General features: G+C 36.8%; 1 long non-coding RNA gene across 1 annotated transcript in view; it reads left to right on the top strand.

Moving 5' to 3' along the window:
* The first annotated feature begins 689 nt into the window (after window positions 1–689).
* The window catches only part of LOC116087570, a 27,503-nt gene continuing 6,610 nt past the window's right edge, over window positions 690–21,582 (top strand). Inside the window, exons 1-4 of the long non-coding RNA XR_004117488.1 lie at window positions 690–730; window positions 13,927–14,052; window positions 16,123–16,171; window positions 19,001–19,108. This is a non-coding gene — a long non-coding RNA (uncharacterized LOC116087570). The remainder of the gene's footprint in view (window positions 731–13,926; window positions 14,053–16,122; window positions 16,172–19,000; window positions 19,109–21,582) is intronic.

Consider the following 21,582-nt stretch of genomic DNA (forward strand, 5'->3'; position numbering starts at 1 on the left):
ATCTCAAATATCCATGCGTTCTCTCCCTCAACTTCCTGGCTTCCTTTTTCAATTGATTGACATTGTATACACACACACACACACACACACACACACATATATATATTAAGGAATATACATATATATATTTCTTAATACAGTGAGCTCAGTTTGTATGTTACTGGTATGTATGTTTTCAGAGTTAACTGCTTGGTACTAGATAACCAATTGCTGTTCCTTGGGGAAAACCACCTCTTCTGTTCTAGCTTCCCTCAGTTGCTTAGAATACTTTGTGGAGGGACTTTTGCTGTCCATTTTCACATGGGCCCCCATGTTGTGCCTTTTCAGTTAATATGTGGCCAGTCATACTGGTGAGATTTTACGAGTATAACTTGTGATATTACTGGGAGAAATAACCTCCTTGCAGACCCCCTGATCCTCTGGATCTTACATCTTCTATCCCATCTTCCGCAGTGTGCTCTCAGTGTTTTATAGGTGTGCCATTTGCACTGGGATTCACAAGACTACATTTTAATTGGTTGTGAGTTTTTCTTCGGGGGGGGGGGTGGTTCTTTCTACTTCAAAGAGAATTTTCCTTGATGAAAGGTATATCATTATATGCTTATTTATGATATCACATGTCACATGTTAATGACAAATGCTCATAGTTTGTTTTTAGGGTTTATAGGGCTTAATAAATTATTGGTTATGGATTCTCCTCCAATATCCAGGACTTCAGTAGCACTCAATGGTTAGAAAATATGTTTCAGAGTAACTAATATAGAGTTTTTTGAGTGTTCTAATGCTCATAAAAATGGTTACTGATTGAGGTAATGAACATATCAATTATACTGAGTTCCTGATAACAATTCAGAAGTATGTGTTGAAATGCTATACTATATTCAGTATGTATTATACAAAATTCCTAAAAATAAATTAAAAAAAGCTGAAATAAAGTGAAAAACACAAAGGAAATCCATTAAGGTCATACAATTTCAACATCAACAAAAATTAAAATGTTTCAATAGACAGTTCAATAGATAATCCACACAAATTTTTTTTGTGTGTGGCCACAAGCTATGAAATAAATAAACCTGTGATATTGTACTGAAATATTGTGTGAAATTATATTATTGGTAAGCTTTGAAACAGACTCAGAGCTACCTACTTCCCCTTTCCTAAAAGTGGGTCCCACAGTATAGGGGACTACCAAGTATAAGCCAGCTGGTTCTCCAGGGGGCCTGTGACAATTACCTTATCTCTGTCAAACAGAATACACCCTAGTGTCAAGCTCTACTATTTCTTATAAGAAAAAAAAAAAGATAATACTATAAAGTGATGTCTGTTACTTGATTATTATGGAGATGAAGCAGATAAGAAAAATTGAAAATGAGCAAGTCAATTAACATGAGTAAATAATACATCTATTTAACATACACATGATATAGACATTTATATTCTAAAGTGCATTTTCTGACTCATGTTTCTCAGAAATCAACGGTTTCACCTCTCTGTTCCTATAAAGAGCAGTTAAGCTATGGTGATAATTTTATGGTCAAATAGCAAGATTTGAATTATTTTAAAAATGAACATTAAATGCTAATATAGAGAATATAACATTTTTCAGTTTTTCCTCCCATTGTGAAAAAAACCCTCTTTTAAAGCATCCTTGTGTAGAGTATAGCATGACTAGAGAAAGTTTGATATTAAAAACTGCAAAGGAACATTGCAGCATAAGATACCAATCACTTGGTACTCTCAACGTGCTGACACCAATCACTTACTGCTCTCAACATGGAGACATCATTATCCTTACCTCAGATTTTTTTTCTTTTTTCTTTCTTTCTTTCTTTCTTTTTTTTTTTTTGAGACAGTTTCTCTGTGTAGCCCTGACTACTCTGTCCTGGAATTCACTTGGTAGACTAAGCTGACCTCAAACTCAGAAATCCACCTGCCTCTGCCTCTGAAGTGCGAAGATCAAAGGTGTGCGCCACCACCACCCAGCCCTCAGATTTTCAAAGAAGAAAAAACATGAAAGATAGAGAAGCAAGAAATCCAGATAGCAACACAAAAAGACAAATATCTGAAAGCCCTTGTTCCTTTGTGGGTCTTGTCACAATTCACTTTTAGTAATATCATCATTACAATACGATCAGTACCCAAATAAAACATAAGACATCCAGAAGTAACACAACTGAAAAGGCCCATAATAAGTGCAAATTTCTTAGCAAGGTGTTAGAAAAATATGGCACTTGGCACAAGGAATTGGATTTTGCACTTTGAAATCTTGCTGTGAAAATATCTAAATTTACAGTAGTCCCCCTAAGTTATCCATTATGATGGAGACTGGGGGACTTGCTGGCTAGCTAAAATACAATTGAGAAACATTAAATGGGAAACCAAGTAATGATGATAAAGCTGATGATTGTGGTGAAGATGATGATGTTAAAATGGGTAAATAATTCACTTTAAGGGGGAAAAAGAGAGTTTAGCAACTTAGCTCCTGCAACACTCACCTAAAATCCTTCAGAGTATTTACTAGCAATAAAAACACTCTAAGTCCATAGTGATAAGTTAGTAGACATGATTTTGAATGTATCACTGCAGAAAGACAGGAACATACACACACACACACACACACACACACACACACACAGGGAGCATACAGAGAAATAGAGAAAGGAATAGACAGATACACACACGCAGTGAAAGAGAGAGACAGAGACTGAGAGACAGAGACAGAGAGACAGAGATAGAAACAGAGAGACAGAGACAGAGAGAGACAGAGGGAGACAGAGAGACAGAGAGAGACAAAGAGAGACAAAGAGAGACAGAGGGAGACAGAAGGAGACAGAGGGAGACAGAAGGAGACAGAGGAAGACAGAAGGAGATAGAGAGACAGAGAATCTGAGGCATACAGAGGTAGAAATAGAAACAGAGAAATAAGTAGACAGTGGGAGAAAGAAGTAAGTGATAGTAGAGACTCATTCAAATTTTTATCATAACAGTGTCTTGAAGAAATTGTGAGAAAAATATGGGCACATTAAAGAAGGAAATTTACAAGCTGAAGCGAAACAGAAACTAAGGAACGACATTGATTATTGTATAATGCACAGCATATTTTAATATTGATAATAACTGCTACTATATTCCAAGAATAAAAGCACACTTCCCTTACATTTTTAACCCAGAACCTGTTCAACTTACTTCATTCCTTATAAATTTCTAGCCCCAACCCTTATTTTGAAACCATGGCTCCAGTTGTAAAGGGAAAGTCAGACAAGGGTCTTCACAGTCTTCTTGAAGTTTGTGCACAGTGTGTGCTTGCCTGGCTCAGAAAGCCTGGCTGCACAGCTGCTCACAGCTGTGCTGGTCTGAGCACCTCTGAGATCTCTACCTTCAAACACATTCATCCAATGATTCCCATTTTATCTTTTTTTAAGTAAAGGTTTTTAGAATCATAAAAAACAAATACATCATGGGTTTGGGGATTGTTTTCTTCATTTTCCTTTTGGCTGGCTCACGCTGTGATAGTAGAATCATTCTTTATCCAAAGCGCCGGCACGCTGGTGCCATCAAACAGTGATGATTTTTGCCTTATTGCATTTAGCAGCACTTTGGCGTTATGGCTGCACACGTCCTCGGGGAACAGAAGGGGACTGGAAAAAATAGAACCAAACAAAATAAAGACAGAAAGAAATAATCATCAGAGAACATCCTCAGGGAACACAGAAGAGCTAAGCCAAAGAAAACAAGGCTTAAGCTGGCCTGAAACCGGTGTGAACCTGTTATGGGGAAAATATGTGTTTGATAGAATTTAAATTATTTAGGACCTTGGAAAGGGGCTGTGTTCATCTTCTACTTTCACACAAGAACCGTCTGCAAATTATTTTATTTATCTCTTTGTCTTATTCTGTACTGCTGTACCTTTAAATCTTACTTGCTTTCTTCAACTTAGATCCAGGTAACTAAACTTGCTCCTGCCTGCCTTTCTTATTTACCTTGGTACATACTACCTTATTCTAAGTATCAAAAGGACATAAAATGAGATTACAGACTCCCACAAAACATGGACAGTCATTATATTTTTATACTGAGTTCATTTTGCAATACCAAGGAATGTGGAATCATGCTTTTTTCTGCTGTTAATTTTGTTAGGACATCAAAAAAGATGAGCATAATTAAAGTTTTTGTTTTTTATTTAAGTAACAGAAAACAAAATGACCTTCACTCTTCCAATTAAATTATTCCAAAAAGGAATAAAGTATGGTTGTGAGAACAGGAAGGAAAGGAGAGAGAGAGGAGTGTTTAAGCACGTAGACCAGTATGAGTGATCTCACCAAGAGGAAACAAATGGTTATTTTATGTCTACTCTGAGCATTTTGGCCTTTTGTACTTCTTCTGGTCAAAATATAGAGACATGTTTATGATGTAGAAATGACTGGATTCGGGTCATCTCTTTTTTTTCAATGTTTCTTTTCTTTTTAATCATAATTTTTTATAAAACATGTTCTGGTCATAGCTTCCCCTCTTTCATCTCCTCCAAGATGCTCCCTACCTCCCCAGACATCTAACTTTCATACCACTTTAATAGATAAATAGCAGAGTTGCCCATTCTCAACTCCAGGATGTCTGCACTATACTATAGTGGGAAGATGAATATTGCAGAAATCAGTACCTCTTGGAAATAACTCAGTCTTGAAGATCTTCTATTTTCTAGTTGACATAATTTCTGTTCAGGGCTGGTCTTCTCATTCAGCAAATGGGACAAACTAGGTATTTTCTCTTGAGTTATTGAGAGAAATATGTCAAATAGTTACTCTCTTTTATGTGCTTTCTCTTCTGTCTTTAACTCATAGCAAGGAGTAGCCATAAGCTCTACTTGTTCTCATCACCCTTGTAATTATGGAGGGATCATATTCTCAACTTATGAGTCTAAAATGTGTGGCACTACTTCTTAGCATAGAACTCGAGCCAACTGTGAATAATCACAATGGCTGTAACTTATTATTGTGAATCTAAGTGTGGTCTGCTGCAAATGTCAAGTTAAAAACCAAGCAGAAATGAATCTCTTCCCATCAAAGAGAGCTAAATATCGAGACACACACTGGAAAAAGTGATTTTAGGTTTTTCTTTTCTTTATGTCTACCACAATAGAATATGTCTCAGGAGAACAAGATGTACTTGTGCTCCATTTCTATTTATTAGTTGTTTACTTTAAAATGACTCAACCATCTTAAAAGACTACAATGTACTGTAAGTTAGTTAACAATGACATTTAAAATATGTAATTAAACAATTTGACCAGGAATAATGCAAAGACATAGACTGACAGGATGAGTAAGTTCATCAGTCTAATGGGAATTTTTCTAGATAATGTTTCTTGGCTTATTTGACTTATACACCAAACAGCAAATGAGCTGCCCACAGAATCTCTACTAATGAATTATAAGAAAAGAACTTAATGCAGGGATCCAGATTTTATCATCCAAGAGCTAACCTGTTTGGTAGATTGCTAGCTGCAAATTGTGAAGAGATTTTATACAAGATGTGGTTTACCTCAACATAGCATATTTAACTCTCATATTCAACCTCATATTCAATCTCATATTCAATCTTAAATCTTATATGCAATGGAATCAGTCTCTAATATGCATCAAAGTTTAAGAGATGCTGTTTGTCTTGCAGAAGACCCAGTTTGAGTTTGATTTTCCTGCATCCTCATCATGTGCCTTATAACTGCCAATAACTCTGGTTCAAGAGTATTCAATACCCTCTTCTGGCCTCAGTATGCTCCTGTATGATGCATATATATTCATAAATTCTCAAAAAGAAATAAAATATTGAAATATAGGTCTTGCTTCTAAGACAGAGAACATTTTACTTCACATTAAAATGATCAGAAAATTAAACTCAGTATTTTAACAAAAAGCTTCTGGGAATATTTTACTTAAATGATTATTTTCTAAAATCCCTAAAATGTTATGTTTGTGTAGCAACTAAATCAAGAGCTATTATTAGCTCATCTTTATGATTAATCTACTGATTCAATGATTAATAGGTCTTTTGTTTGATACAATACATAAGTTGGCCTTGTCAACTTAACAGATGATAAAATATAGGAACATAGAAAAAATGTATGTACATTATGTTATATCTTGAATCCCTTAATATTTCTATTCTTTTAATGGATCTTGTCCATTAAAGATATTTAAAGTGTTAAAGATATTTACTAAAGACTATGCTAGCGTCTAAATATTTAAATTTTTCTGAACCATTTGTTTGGGGCTAACAATTATGAAAACATTTTGCTAAATATAGAACTTGTTCAACTCCAAGGGCTAATAATATTGGTCTTATTAGTCTAGCATTAGTCAATGGCTATTGTAACAGATTATTTAATCATGGGAGTTGAGTCATTGCACCTAGGTCTTGATTCAATTTCTATACAACATGACTCTGAAGCTATCATTGGGCTAAAATAACTATCAGTGGGATTCTATTGCTCTGGTGATCCTAGAGTAGAATCCATTCACATCCCTTCACTCTTCTGGGGATTTCCTCCATTCCTAGGTTAGTGACCCTCTTTCTGTCTCCAGAGCAGCAAAAATTACTTGATGTTCATGCTGCATCTTCATTTTTAAGGCTGGTTGTGATATGTGATATAATTAATATTTCTACACTTGCACCATATCTCTATCTCACCTTGATGAAGATAAATCTATTTAATTCTATCTTCCTTTGTTTGTTTATTCTGTATAATATTTTAAAAAGTACAAGGGCTATTGGGCATAGAATGGTTACTATCTAGGGAGGATGTTACTCTGCCTAATCATGTAGCCTTACATAGGATTATGTGGTCTGAGAAGTCTCCGCCCTCTTGAGAAACAATAAACTGAGGAAACTAAAGGATTCTAGATGATATAGCACAAACATGAGTCATGCGAAATGTGGTAAAGAAACCTAAAAAAAATCCTGGAGGTTACCTTATTCTATGTCATGCTAATGTTATAGAGAATTACCACATTAAACATTGCAAAGGGTGAGGGCTAAGATTGAGGGAGGTTGAACAAAAAAGAATTACTGTCATTTAGATCTTTCTGAAACTATAGTTGTTAGAAGACAAGAGGTTTTACTCTGGTGGAATCACCATTCCGGACCTTAAGCAGTACTACAGAGCAATTGTGATAAAAACTGCATGGTATTGGTACAGTGACAGGCAGGTAGATCAACGGAATAGAACTGAAGACCCAGAAATGAACCCACACACCTATGGTCACTTGTGTTTTGACAAAGGAGCTAAAACTATCATGTGGAAAAAAGACATCATTTTCAACAAATGGTTCTGGCTCAAGTGGCGGTAAACAGGAGGAAGAATGCAAATCGATCCACTCATATCTCCTTGTACAAAGATCAAGTACAAGTGCATCAAGGACCTCCACATAAAACCAGATACACTGAAACTAATAGAAAAGAAAGTGGGGAAGGACCTTGAGCACATGGGCACAGGGGAAAATTTCCTGAACAGAACATCAATAGCTTATGCTCTAAGATCAAAAATTGACAAATGGGACCTCATAAAATTACAAAGCTTCTGTAAGGCAAAAGACACTGTCAGTAGGACAAAACAGCAACCAACAAATTGGGAAAGATCTTTACCAGTCCTATATCTGATAGAGGGCTAATATCCAATATATACAAAGAACTCAAGAAGTTAGACTCCAGAGAACCAAACAACTCTATTAAAAATGGGGTACAGAGCTAAACAAAGAATTCTCAACTGATGAATACTGAATGGGTGAGAAGCACCTAAAGAAATGTTCAACATCCTTAGTCATCAGGGAAATGCAAATCAAAACAACCCTGAGATTCCATCTCATACTAGTCAGAATGGCTAGGATAAAAAACTGAGGTGATGCCGGGCAGTGGTGGCACATGCCTTTAATCCCAGCACTTGGGTGGCAGAGGCAGGTGGATTTCTGAGTTTGAGGCCAGCCTGGTCTACAGAGTGAGTTCCAGGACAGCTAAGGCTATACAGACAAACCTTGTCTCAAAAAAAAAAAAAAACACTCAAATGCTGGAGAGGTTGTAGAGAAAGAGGAATACTCCTTCATTGCTCGTTGGGATTGCAAGCTGGTCCAACCACTTTGGAAATCAGTTTAGCAGTTCCTCCAGAAATTGGGCATAGTACTACTAGAGGACCCAGCTATACCACTCCTGGGCATATACCCAGAAGATGCTCTAACATGTAATAAGGGCACTTGCTCCACCATGTTCATAGCAGCCTTATTTATAATAGCCAGAAATTGGAAACAAACCAGTTGTCCCTCAACAGAAGAATGGATACAGAAAATGTGGTACATCTACACAATGGAGTACTACTCAGTTATTAAAAACAATGAATTTATTAAATTATTAGGGAAGTGGATGGATCTGGAGAATATCATCCTGAGTGAGGAAACCCAGTCTCAAAAGAACACACATGGTATGCACTCACTGATAAGTGGATATTAGCCCAGAAGATAGGAATTCAGACTAATTCACAAACCATAAGAAACTCAAGAAGGAAGACCAAAGTGTGGATACTTCATTCCTTCTTAGAAGGGAGAACAAAATACCCATGGAAGGAGTTGCAGAGACAAACTATGGAACAGAGACTGAAGGAAGGACAATCCAGAGACTGTTCCACCTGGGAATCCTTCCCATATTCAATCATCAAATCCAGACACTATTGTGGATGCCAGCAAGTACTGGCTGATAGGAACCTGATATAGCTGTCTCCTGAGAGGCTCTGACAGTACCTGACTAATACATAAGTAGAGGCTCACAGCTGTCCATTGAACTGAGTACAGGGTCCCCAGTGAAGGAGCTGGAGAAAGGACCCAAGGACCTGAAGGGACGAATAATAATATGACTAACTAGTACCCTTAGAACTCCCAGGGACTAAACCACCAACCAAAGAGTACTCATGGTGGGACTAATGGCTCCAGTAGCATATGTAGCAGAGGATGGCCAAACCAGTCATTAATGGGAGGAGAGGCCCTTGCCCCTGTGAAGGTTCTATTCTTCAGTGTAGGGGAATGCCAGGGCCAGAAAGCAGGAGAGAGAGGGTTGGTGAACAGGAGAAGGGAACAGGGTTTTTTGTTTGTTTGTTTTTATTTTTGTTTTTGTTTTTTTCTTTTCTTTTTTCTTTTTTTTTCCCAGAGGAGAAACTGGGAAAGGAGATATCATATGACATGTAGATAAAGAAAATAATAATTAAAAAAAAAAAAGGAGACAAGAGGTTTAATCCCTGCCTCCTCCATATCCAATAGCTTATGTGTGCTGTAATCTTGGAAATGGTGCTACTCACTCTTCATGACTAGATATAGCACAAGCACAAAAGTGTACATCTGATCAATTATTGAAGATAGATGGGCTACCAATAATGTTAAAACTAATGAATGTGTAACCTAAGGTACATGAATAGATGTCTTGTATATTATCATAACATGAATAAGAATATCATTAAAAAAACACAGACATAGTTGAGACCAAATATGGCAATTAATGCATATAGTTAAAATACCTCACTGTAAGTATTAAAGATATTCATATACTTTGACTAATTGTCCCAGGGTCCTGGTACAAAAGTCATGTTGTGAACTTGAATGGGGTTAATAACAATCTTAATTCACTAAGATGACAGCATGTTCAATGTAAACCCAATCCTAATAAAAGACTCAAAAGTCCAGGATTAGAACATACTATCAATTCTCTTCATATGACTATGCCCTAAATCCTAAACTGTAACCACATTAACTACATGGCCAGAGGATAACTCGCATGTGTGATTCAGGCCATGATCTGAGATGAAGAAATTGTCCCAAATCATCAGGCAGACTCAATCCAATCACATAATTTCTTAGAAGGAGAAAACTTTCTTTGGCTGGAGTCAAAGCAACTAATAAAAAATACAAACCTCACACCCATGGCTAAGAATCGGACTCCGTAGTTTTGCCTTTGAAATTAAATTAAATAGATCACAAGTTAAAGAATAGGAAAGCCTCTACATGATGTGCATGTTCCATGTTTGTAAATAGCAAAAGATCGGAGACTTCACTTTAAACTTTTAAGGCTTTAAGCACCACCCACTAGCTGATTAAGGAGGAAATACTGCTGCCTGCATTCAGTAAGGAAACCACCACTGTCAACTCTTTGATTTTAGCTTGGTATGAGACCTATACTTGACTTCTGACGAGATGTACTGAGAGAGAATGAATTTGCATTTTTATAAATCCCTAAATGTATGGTGTGGCAGCTGTCGATAAGTAATTCAGGCCTCTAATAAGTGGTATGCATCACTATTGTCATGGTTTGAAGTGACAACAAACGTGTTTACATCCATAACTTGCAGCTATTTTCCTCTGTGGCTACCTGAACTTCTAATTCGTAAATGTTTTAACTTTTCAAGGTCCCCTAAGCAATGTGTCTTCTTTCAGGTGTATGTTATGTTTCAAAGCAATATTATTCACCCTAAAAACAAAAAACAAAAAAAAACCTTACATCATTCTGTCATGATATCTGTGTATAAGCAGGTCATAGGATTAGAAATTTGAATACTGGGAGCTTTTGTGTGTGGGAACATGGGTGGAAGTCTACACATCTCTCCCTGCTCTCAGTGAAGACACCTGGGCCAGCTGCTGAGCCCGATTTCATTCCCCCATTGTCACCTCCTTCAGTCACTGACCCACAGTTACCAGTTCAGGGACTCCTGAAGTAGAAACCTGGAATTAATTGCACCAATTTTCTGGGTCTAAGTGATGTCTGTCTTGGTGACCCAGGGTTGTAGAATGAATAGTTACCTGCCAGGATACAAGCGGTAATCTCGCTGGAGCCCCTCCTGTTCCAAAGAAATGGAGCTCAGGAAGCCTTTACTGACGCTCAGGATTTGTTTTAATCAAGATATGTTTTTCTTTTTGCTTTTACTGCAGTCAAGACTTCTGTATTATGAAACTGAAGATAAAGATATATAATCACAGCTCAGCTACACTTGTTAACGAGCTACCTTGGACTAGAAATGATGTCAGCGGCATCACTATTAACAAGTTAAATAACACCACATGCATTACTTACAACACAGTATTCTGGAAGTTAGAAGATGCTAAATTGGGAGGAAAGGTCAGTCCTGAAAAACAATCCTAAGGTAAGGAAAGAATTAGCTCACTTAAATGCTTGCCCTAATAGATAGAAAATTCAATGCAGATAAATGCAGAATAATGAGTCTTGCAGGATGTAATAAAGGACATAATATGTGCTTAATGGCAAGGTACTTCAGCATATTGACCTGGAGAGAGATAGGAGTTATTTTTAATAAAATTCTATATTAAAGATTATTCAGCACCATTATTATTGGGAAAAAATGCAGTGTGTTTTGTTAGAACTTACCTGAAGGAGCACATCTATTCTAATCGCTGCACATTCTCCAAGAAGCACACTTAGAATGAGGCTTAAAGGGGCAATTTGTAAGACACTCTAAATGAAAGCACTTATCAGATATATAAGTTTGGAAGCAATTATCGGGAAAACTGACCACTTTCTCTTTGGTAAGTCAGATGCGTTACGAAACGCCAGAACAAAGGGGTGTCAGGACTCAGAGAGCAAACACTGCGCTGCAATGGAGTAGGAGCTGCTCCTTAAATCTACCTCTTCTTCAGCATCCACTTTTATCAATGGTCTGACAATTCCATTAACTTCTCTGGCAATTACAAATCCTGGCTAGCAAATAGCAGGCAGGTAGTTCTCTCTGACAGTTCTGCTTGTTGGCAGCCAATTTACATCATGAGGATCTAGCAAGTTGGGACATTAGGGTTCAGCTGCTCCCAAATGAGAACTGCAGGTGATAAGGCTGCTCTCAGGGCTTTTGTCTTACTGGTTTCCTGCTGAGACTCGATTCCTCTGCAGGTTCCTGGGAAATTACAGCATTAGAGAGGTTGGCTGCCTATTATCAATCAAGATAAAAGATAAGCAATAAGTCTTGAAAGTAAAGGTGGGCTCAGTGACCTGAAATGTCCTCCAAAGACAGGAGACGAACCCCTATCCAGAGACCATACTACCTATAATAGAAGAAAAACAGGCTTTTAATTGAAAAACTGATGCTACAATATGTGAAGCTGCTTAGTGTTCCCTGTGTAAACTCACTTGTGTCTTCACACACCTGTAAGACTACTATTATGTGTCCCTGTCTATCTGGCTTGCTAGATTTCTCTCTCTAGGAAAATTGTAAGAATTAGTAATTACATTATTGTCAGTAGTAAGCAAATGAACAAAGTTGGGATTGCCTGGAAATGTGTACAGCTTATTCCTAAATCAGGATTTTATACCTCCAGATTTGAACTGCCATTGGAGGTAGGGGCTAGATGATGCTTTTTCTATCTTCCTGGAATTAGAGAATTGTTGTACAGCCTTTCATTTTACTGTAACAAGAGTCAATACTAGATGCCTTTCTTGTCACTTAGTTTTTTCAAGGAAAAATGCAGTCGAGCCCTTAAGTCATAGAAATACCCTAGGTGAGTATCATTAATATTGGAGCACACCACCTGTTCTTTTAAAAAGTTAACTTCCACACCTATAAAATATAGACATTGAAGTTGCCCATCACCAAGCCACAATCATACATATAAAGATAGCTTAGAACTAGAAAACAGAACCACCAGACACTAAAATAAAGGGTAGAGATTTAGAGTAAGCATCAACAATGCCCTTGGAATCACAAGATTTTAGTGTGAAATTTGAAGCTTCAGTTCAGGTTAAAGAAGGAACAGAAACATGATAAGCTCATGGGTCCTGAGGACAAATCCATTCTGTGAAAGTCACAGGCACTCCACCTGTGAAGTTACATGTACTACCACCCAATGAAGGAAAATGGTGCTGTATTTTCATCAAAGAGGGCAATTTACTCCATTGCATAGATAAACACTGGTTTGTATATTTGTATCAAAATTTTTTTTGTAGTTTTGTTGTTTTAATTGATGTATACCTTAAATAATTTTGAGTTGAGCTGGAAGTTTGAACTCATTGACCAATGCGTCAGTGCTCTGTGCATTGACACTTTGTCATTAGACAGAACCTGACACAAGAAGGGATCATGTTGATTTTCAGTGCAGTTTTCTAGTCTTACAGTTTTTTTCTGGGGATGGAGGCTGAGACACCATGTCCTATCACAACATTTTCCTAATTTCAATATCTCCGATTTTACCAAACATTAACTAAACTATAAAGCACTAAGTTTGGAGTTTCAAATGGATTTGTCAGAGATTTTCTATCACCAGATCATATATGGTTATATGACTCATTTGTGTCTTTAGAAAAATTCAGGGTGAAAAAAAAAGTTTCTAATTGTTTCAGTTCCTGTATACTGCTGAAGCTAAATAAGCCTGAAGATGTATCTGGCTTGTCTGTGCTGGTGTTGTGTTTCATACAGAATATAACAACACTGAGAGGTTTTTATGAGGAAGTTGGGTGAGAAAGAAGACATTATTAGTTTTGAAATACCTATAATCAAGAAATAAATATACTCACAAATTGTCAAACTAAACATTGCTCCACACAGGATCGGTACAGTCTGGCTAAGAGCAGCTAAGACCCTTGACCATTAAAAACTAAGAACCTGGATGGTTGGATAGGGAAACACTTTAATATGTAGTAATGAGTACCAGTTGAACATTCCAATCTGTTCTTCTATCCCCAAGATTAACTCAAGTCATGGAATTTTCCTTGGTGTTCTCAGATGTCTATACACTACAATAGGGATTGTTTTTCATGTGATCTTCTCAGCCTAGAATGTTCTCAACCCCTCTCCTCTATGTTATGCAGTCTAGCAAAACCTTCCATTAGTAGATAACAGATCATCATTCAGGAGTAGGGCTGGGTGATCCCAATACAACATCTGTCCTTCTCTCTGTATAGGTCACTGGGAAGCAGTTATGAGCACTGTGACTGCATTCACAGCAAAGATATGAGCATCAGCTGTAGGAATCAGGAAAATATTGGATGAGTTGCATAGAGGATGAGATTCTTCTTCTACATACCAAGGTATTTATATACCATCTCTGTACAAGTACACAGTTCTCAGGATGCCTTTTTCAGAGATTACTACTCTATCTGGTCTTATTGTTAACCACATATTCTCCTTGTCTTCAGCTTCCCATTCCAAACACACAATTCCATCAAAGGAATTAATTTAAAATCTCTTTTACTCAAGGCAACCTTTGTTCTTCAATCACAAAAATATAAGAAGAAAACTGTTACTATTTAGGATCATAGTTGTGTATTGGAAAGGTCCTTATAAATATATGTGGTTTTAAAGACCCAGCTGTAATTTTAAGTGACTGTATAGTATGCGTATCTACCAGTAAAGCAAGTACAGAAAAAGTACAATATGTTCTTCAAATCTAACACCATTAGTATTCAGTGACAATCATTTACCATCAATGTCAATGCTACAAACAAAGCATAACATTTCCACATGCCCCATATTTTCAAAATCTGTAAAGATTTCAAGGTCAATAATTTAAAATCAATCCATGGATGATTCTTATATTTAAACTTCACTTTCTTGAAGGTTACCTTATTTTTTCCCTGTTCAGAGTCAAATGCACACACAAAAATAAATGGAGCCACATGGGGTGAGAGACCCATGCATTTCCATAGCTTAGAGGATGAAAAGTAATTATATAAATAATAACAACAGTTATGGTTTTCACAGAAAATAATGTCCTTAGAATTTAAATGATCCATTTAAGATAAAGCAGGCAACACAGAGGTAGAATCAGAAGCAGGCTTCAGATTTATAATGGCTCCCAATGCCCACATTCTCTTAAGCATTTGGTCTTGTTAAACTGAGATCTTCAATTAGCCAGATTCTCCAATGAGCAGAATCCTAAGAAAGACTTTATCATGTGATGATGCTCAGGGTTATATTATATCTCAATTTAATGACTGCTGTACAAGAATTCTACACAAATGCTCTTGGTTCAGTCTCACAGTTGTGCTAGTATCCACCCTTCAGACATCTAAGTGATATGGTTGTACCAGGTGTCTCTACCACATCTGTCTTTAATTAAATGGTTTGTGGACTCAAGCTTTACAGCTGTCTTTGAAGGTGGCAGAAATGGGCCAGAAGCTGCTAAGGAATACAGTTGGCTCTAGAAGCTGGCACGAGATGACACTAGATCCCACCATTAAGTTTCAGAATTGCTGAATCATCTTGGTTTTAAACCTGTGCGACTTACATGGAAAAATTTACATAGAAAACTCTGCTGGTTTAAACAATGAAACCTTGGGTAGTTTGTTATGATGCAGTAGAAAGCCCACATAGCCCTGTTAAGGAGGGAGCAAGAGTCTTTCCTGTGTTATATTTACAACACACAGTCCTTTGATCATTTGTAGACTGGCTAATTTCCAACCAATTAGGGAGCACTGAGCATACCTCCCCATTTGCCATATGGTTTCCTTTCATGGCCATCAAGGGACATTTAGGAATTAGAAACCAAAATCTGAAAGCTGAGCTGTTTGCCTTACCGTGTTGACAATAGCTCCTGTGTCCTCAGCCGCTAATATTCCGCCACTAAATCTACGTTAAAAAACATAAAAAGAAAAATAGCAGCACACTAAGGAAAATAAATGTTCAGATGAATTCATGTGCTTTCCACTGGAGAGGATAATAATAAATCTAGCAGGCAGTACAAATTGCCCTCCAACTTTAGAGTCACCTCGTCATTCCCAGGGATATCAGGAGAATTAATGGTCAAACATGTTAATAGAATAATGGAGCGTCCTTAACCATTTCTAGAGGAGGAAAGGGAGGGGTGTGCTGGATGCTTATTTTATGGCAATTTATGTCAGTGTAAAAGTTATAAAGATTGCTAGAAAGTAAAGGAGCATGATGTAGAATCAGTAGAGAGACTGTAAAATCAATATCTGTAGGGTTTTCAATGCCGTATTTGGCAGGTCCTTTCAGAACCACGGCCTGCTAGTATTTTATGCATGTAACTGGTAACAGTGATGGTAGATGATGCTCAACTCATAGAGCTGGCACAGAATCAGTCCTCAAAAGCAAAAATGCATATGTCTCTCTCTAATTTCTATCAACTTTCTCAGAAGCTGTGTGACTCTAGAAACTAAGTTCAAGAGAGTTTGATCCACAGAAAAGGTAGGTTTCAGGGGTTACAAGGTATTTAAATGACAGACTTGGTAAGCTACTATTAAAGATAGTCATTGGTTAGAGCACAAAAATTAATATAAATAACTACAATATGAATTTTAACTCTTTTAATTATTTTTATGCTCACCACTATTGTTAATGACCTTATATATATTTATAATAACTCACCACTATTGTTAATAACTTTATATATATCATTGGTATAAAATGGAAAGGGAAAGTCACATGATGATTGGGAGAATATATAATAAAGAATAATTTGTGAAGTGAAAATAAATGACACCTAACTTAATTTTAAATGCTTATAATTTTAACAAATGCACAACTAAATAGATGATTCCTAGAGTTCTTAATGCATATGTGACTTTCTAACAGTCCTTTGGAATCAGACTTTCTGTACTTTAAATATTGTTGGCAATGTTTCTTGAAATCTGATCTCATGACTCATCTGACAGTTGTATAATCTTCCATCTGTACAGTATCTGAAAGGACCTTTCTGTGGACATGGAAAGTCATATGCAAGTTTCTGTTCTGCCAAAGATAATCCCAAAGGCTAACTCCTAGAGATGGTGTCTATCAGATCAAACTTGAAGTTGAGACGTAGGAACAAGATGGAATAATTCTGATTACTTTATATTACTGTGTAGAATCAAGCAACTGCAAAAAGAAATGTTTGTTGTATCAGATTACTATCAGACTTCATAATATGGTAAAGCACTACTTTATACGAACATAAGAACTTTGGAATAGATAGAATTTGGAAGTATACAGGAAACAATGACAAATGTGGCAGTTGCACAATCAGGAAAAAGTCAGAAAAGCAGTGAATTGTGTTTTTTACTATAAAAATACCATTCCCTTCCTATGGGTTTGAAGTCAATGTTTCTGATATCATCAATATATTTGGTCATATGGCTAAGTTAAAGCATATGAGGAAGTCACAGGCATGCCAGTCTTATTGTTGTTAGTGGTGGTATTGGTGTTGGTGTTGAAGGTAATATGGTCAAAGAACTGAGGGAAGAAGAATCGGGTAGTGCACCTTTTAAGAGATCCCTCTGGTTTGAGAATGTAACAGAAACTGCCAAGATGACACATCCTTTCTAGATAAGGAACAGTAATTTCCTTTACACATGGTCCATATCATCCTCTGCCTGGATAGCCAATCACCTTGCAGTAGTGTGTCAATCTTCGCAAGACCCACCTGTCTATCCATCTTCTTACTAGATCCTTCTCCCTACAGACCTCATTAACAATTCAATACTTTTAATGTGTGCGTTTTCTAAATCCTAGGGCTATAATCACTTTTTCAGGTGAAGTTAACTTATAAAAGGACTACAGAAAATTAATAGGGCTTTACTCAGGGTGAGAGGAGTTCTAGACTGGCTTTTTGCTTGTGTTTTGTGTATTCTTCTTGCAAGTATTAGAATGCCCTAGGATTCATGCTGCTTAGCACAATATACAGAAGCACCCCAATAATCAGGTCAGGGGACATCCTGAACAGTTCTGTGGAAGCGTCTCTGAATGCAGGTAGTTTAAGACATGTGGTCACTGATATGATTTTTCTTCATTTACCGAACCCAGAAATTCAGTCAAATGAGCTCATTAGTTACCAGACAAGGTAGGTTTGGACATTTCAGTGGAATGTTAAGATTTGCTTTAACTCAGAGATATCTTTAAGTTCTATATCAGGAACAAAATATCTAGCGAAGTAGTTTAGAAAGAAGGAATAATTATTCCTTTAGAGATTACTTTGTTTTGAGTCTGTGACAAGACAGTGCATATGCAAGAAGTATGTAGTAGAATAGAATGTTTACACAGTGGAAGCCAGAAAATGAGACCAAGGTGCTATATAGTCCCTTGCAAGGGCATGCACTCCACAGCTTATAAACTTGTAGCCAGGACTTACCTCTAAGCGTTTCACCATCTCCCCATGATGCCATGCTAAAGTGTAAGAAAGACCATTTGCTAACCAATTATGTGGTTTCAACAAACAGATTCAGATCACTAAGTCAAAGAATAGAGTCATATTTCTGTCTTGGATTCAAACTCTGTTGTCCCCATGTCCTCATCCTACAGAAGTCTTCAAATTAGGTAATGTCCTCATATAACCCTCAGAACAGCCACAGTAGAAATGAGTTCCATGGTTGTTTTGAAAAGGTCTCATGGCCATTGGCCATGATGGCTACAATGAGTTTTCAGGTTACTGGATCCTCACCTTAAGTCATAGGCTGTTTCTTAGGATGCAGACTTCATCATGATAAGCATTCAAAGAGACTTTTTCATTTGGTTCCTCATGGGTCACCATACAGATATATTTCTCTATTTTCTTTCAATGAAACAGAGCGGGGATGTGGCTTTGGGTAAGAAAATATTGAGTGATACCAATGTGTTACTTCTAGGTGAGTACCTCGAAGACACAATTTATGACAAGTGATGGCTGTTCCTGTGTCAAGGGGCCATGCAATGTTCCAGAGGGAGTTCCCTTTATTACTGCCAACCTCGAAGCAAAGGCAAAGTGAAGCAGGTCTCCTGCTTCATGGAGACAGAAATGTATCATGGCTAACAAATAGAGTTTCACTTGCTTAAGTCACTAAGATTGTTTGTTAATGTAGCAGAACCAGGTCTGTTCTGACTAATAGACTATGAAATATAATTCTGCCACTAAAGAGAGAAATGAAAAACGCATACTAACATTGGGACACCTCCAAGGCAAGTTATGTATAAAAGATAAATCAAATTTATGTAAGGGCATATATGCTTTTAATTTTGAATTAAACATGATAAATCATGTAGTGTTTTCTTTTTTTTTTGTCCCAGTGGCAGGATGCATAAAATATGAAACTGTACGCCAAGCAGGTTGAGATACACATGCAGCAACTGAGTAGCACATTTCTATGTCTCCACAAACATTCACAAGGGAGTGAGGTGGGTGAATGTGGGATAAGAAGAGTACATTCCTGGCATTTCCTTCTGTTTCTAAGAACAAGCCAAGTACAGTTTTATTCCAGAAAATTTGGACATAGAAACTAGGGAGGGGTTTTGAGCCTGACAACAGGCCTTCCCATCATCAAGAGGAACACATGGATACTGTTTAGGAGTTGCTTCTTTTCTTCTTTGGGAGCCTCATGGAAAGATTTTTAGAGAAGAAGTCAATTATTGACCCTACTATGATCCCAGCATTCCTATGAGAACATAGAGTGACAGTAAAAGGACTGAAGTACTTTATATTCTTTGGCGTTATTCCACATTACGGAGGTGTATCCTCATCAGAATGTTCTGTCCTCTTCTGGTCTATTGTCTCTTTGTCAGGTTCTTATGCTTATTTGTCCTCTCGCTTTGGGTAGCCTGATCTCCTTGTCATCACTTGAAGTGTGTGTCTGTTTCATGGGAAAGAAATCATTACAGCTATTTAGCCAAAAGTGATTCAGTGTATCATTCCACATAGAACTCTGGAGGTGGGCAGGATAGGTAACCTGAGATGGTAGCTCATCTTAGTTCCTTCTTTGGCAGCATAAAAATGGCAGTTTTGCATATCAATTTTCTTTGACGCACAACCATGTCCTAAGCGACATTATTTACAAACATGAGCAGGAAAAATGGGGAAGTGTGTGATGCCCGTTTCCTGTATAGTCACTGATAGACACAAGGGATTGGGATCACATGAGTCAACTGTTCATACTACACTTACCCAATGTGTATGAATTAACTGACGTGTGTTCAGTATAAAATGACACACAGCTAAGAATTCAAAGATTACATACCTCGGATACAAAGTACAGCTACTCATTAGTATTTAAAGGTTATGGCATAGACTCATCACTGATCTCTAGTAATAACCTATGATCACACACTTGACCTGGAAGACTGGGAATTAAAGTCTGACACTGCATCTCCGTATTCAAATTATTCAGGGCCAGAAGTTCATCTTTATGGAGAAAATGAACAACCAAGAAACTAATTCTGAACACAGGCTATAATCCCTTTCTCTTGTCATTCTTTAGAATAGTTGTTTCCATGAGAACTAGCATCCTGTTAGCTTTATTCCATAGCCTAGTTTGCTTCCTGTTTCTATTTTATATTGGTGATAATTTTTGTGGTTCCTACATTAGTCACTTAATGTCAGGATAATAAAATATTAGAGACAATCGAGCATCACAAAAAGGTTCATTTTGGCTTATGGTTGAGCATATTTAAATCCTAAGTGACAGGCCCATTTTTTTATTTTCTGGAATGGCAATATTGGAAGAGTGTCACGGTAAAACAGAGTATCAAGGACAAGGCACAGTTATTATGTGGCTGTATAAAAATACCTGTTTTCTTTTATTAGCAACAGACATAAAGCATGGTGTTTTTCCTTTGTGGTATCCTTTACTATTAATCACTCCCTAAATGCCTCATTTTGAAGCACCATTTTCAGACTATGTTTGTGTCTTTTTAAAATTATTTAATTTGACTTTGTAACTCCAACTTCTGCTTGACTCATAAATAATACATACTTTTCCTCAAAATGACTAACAACATATTTTTTATGCTTACCCAGCTAGTGAGCTATCCTAAGAAGACCTAGGATCTATTTGTAGGAACACAGATAAGGCACTGAAAAAAATTGACTTAGATGATTAAAGTAAATAAATGATATAGGCTCTCTTTATTTTCACCTTTGCACAATCATTTCATAAAAATCTTGTGAGTGAAATCAGTATATTGTATCATTTTCTATTTACTGATTTGGGCATGTGAATGAGAGACATGGAGAAATCATTAAGGTCCTTTTGAAGGAGCCCTACTATATACCATTTTGATTTTCTACATGAAATATTGAGAACAAATCAGTGCCATTTAGTAAAAGCATGGTCATTCTGCTGATCTCCTCTGTGGCATACTTTACATACTTCTCTCTGCTCTCTTTTAATATAATATGGCAATACTCGAAATACTGTCTTTGGTTTTCTTCTCTTCTGGATAACTGGATTGACCATGCCTGAGAAAATATCTTCCCATTTGTTAGGAAAATGATAACAATGTCTCTTGATAGTTTTTGGAGGCTTTAGAATCATTCTAAAGTCTCCTTACCCCATAGGAACAGAACAGAAATTAATTAAAACCAGATCTCCCCATAACATCGAGTCCATTGATTTTCTTTTTTTTGCCTGATTTCTGCATCTTATTATAAAAGTAGAGTACAGAGATATGTTAGCTGTGCACAAATTTTGTTTCCTGGCCCCTGAACAACTATGTGCCTTTCAAAGAAATTAACACTTCTTTAAGTGATTCTGAGGTGGGAAAATGACAGGTTCCTATTAGATTACTTTAGGAAGTACTCTCATTTTTAGAAAATGACTATTTTCTAAAGTAAAGATATAATATAAGCATAGAAGAATGGATATATATATATATAT

This window comes from Mastomys coucha, unplaced genomic scaffold, assembly GCF_008632895.1.
Source record: "Mastomys coucha isolate ucsf_1 unplaced genomic scaffold, UCSF_Mcou_1 pScaffold13, whole genome shotgun sequence".
Lineage (NCBI taxonomy): Eukaryota > Metazoa > Chordata > Mammalia > Rodentia > Muridae > Mastomys > Mastomys coucha.